The following is a 1,522-nucleotide window of genomic DNA, read 5'->3' as shown; positions in this document are numbered from 1 at the left end:
GACAGAAACTATAATAACCTGTTATACAATTAGTCACAAATACAGTCCTTGAGTTTTTTGCCCATACACATGAGTATTTACATAAACCATGTCTTCTTTGTGGCAGCTAGGTCCCATCACCACTGTGCTTGGCTGAGTTCACAAATCTGCTGTAATCTGTAGCTTCCCTGTCACGCCTCTGGCTCTCCTCTCTTGTTAAGCTTTGTTTCCTAATTAAAATCTTCTGCCACTGCCATAGCTATTGGTGCTACTGGAACCACAATAGCCACCTTGGTTTTGTGATTTGGCAAAGTATTGGCTGCCACCACCATAGGGGCCAGAGCTTCTGCCTCCAAAGTTTCCTCCCTTCATGGGTCCAAAATTTGAAGACCGATTGTTGTAATTTCCAAAATCATTGTACTTCCACCATCTCCAAAATTGCTTCTGTCATTACCAAATCCATTATAGCCATCCCAACTGCCACCATATCCACCACCACTATGGCTGACACCAAAGCCACCACAACCACTGAAGTTTCCTCCATGACCAAAGTTGTCATTCCCACTGAAACCACCTTCATGACCACCATCAAAATTTCCAGAACCACTTCCACCTCTTTGGCTGGATGAAGCACTAGCCGCCTCTTGCTCTGACAGGGCTTTCCTAACTTCACAGTTGTGGCCACTCACAGTATGATATTTCTGAATGACAGTCTTATCCATGGTCGTCCAAGGTTACAAAGGGAAAGTGCCTTTTCTTGCCACTGCCTCAGTCAGTCGTGATTTTAATCACTTCTATTTTTCCATACTGTTCAAAATAATCTCTTAGTTGATATTCTTCAGTGTCTTTTTCAATGCCACCAACAAATATTTTTTGCACAATATTAATTGGGCACCTGGTTTTGAGAATCTTCTCCTGAGATAGCTCTCTTTGGTTCCATAGCTCTTCCATCCACTTTGCGTGGCCTTGCATTCATGGCTGCATCCACCTCCTCCACAGTGGCATAGGAATCCCAGTAGTCGTTGAATCCTGTCATTTCTGCTTCCTAAATAATTTTTAGATCATCCATTTCTTTCCTTTTTTATTTTCACAATCTTTGTCCATGTCAGATTCTTTGTTGCATGAAAGATGGGCATTGTCTGTAGATTGAAGGCTATGAGTGTAGAGCGTAGTTGTGACTCAGTTTGCCAAGTTTATCTTTTACTTGTTTGAGTAATGCCTATATTCCAAGTGAGGTATACTTGTGAGATGTTTCATGGGAAAGTACATTTTCCACCATTTATATGGTTTGAATATCACTGATTTTGCTAAAGATGAAGATATAGTAATAAAAGCAATACCTAACATACGTCGAACATTTTACACTTGTCAAGCTCTGTTCCAGAGAGCTTTATATACATTACCTCACTTAATTCATACCACAACTCTCAGAGGTAAGCTTGATAACTAAGATTGCTTTATAGAAAAGAAAACTAGGCACAACAAGGCTAGGTAAACTGTCACACAGTTAGGTCGTGGAAACACTTTCCTTTTTGTTTTCCAG

The 1,522-nt window shown here is 40.6% G+C and overlaps 1 pseudogene; it reads right to left on the bottom strand.

Moving 5' to 3' along the window:
* Positions 1-205: 205 nt before the first annotated feature.
* On the bottom strand, positions 206-1,015 carry LOC108309795 (annotated as a pseudogene).
* Positions 1,016-1,522: the final 507 nt, after the last annotated feature.

The sequence above is a fragment of the Cebus imitator genome, unplaced genomic scaffold (assembly GCF_001604975.1).
Source record: "Cebus imitator isolate Cc_AM_T3 unplaced genomic scaffold, Cebus_imitator-1.0 Scaffold97, whole genome shotgun sequence".
Taxonomy (NCBI): Eukaryota; Metazoa; Chordata; class Mammalia; order Primates; family Cebidae; genus Cebus; species Cebus imitator.
Note: the sequence above shows the minus strand (reverse complement) of the source record. Positions and strands in the feature narration are given on the sequence as shown.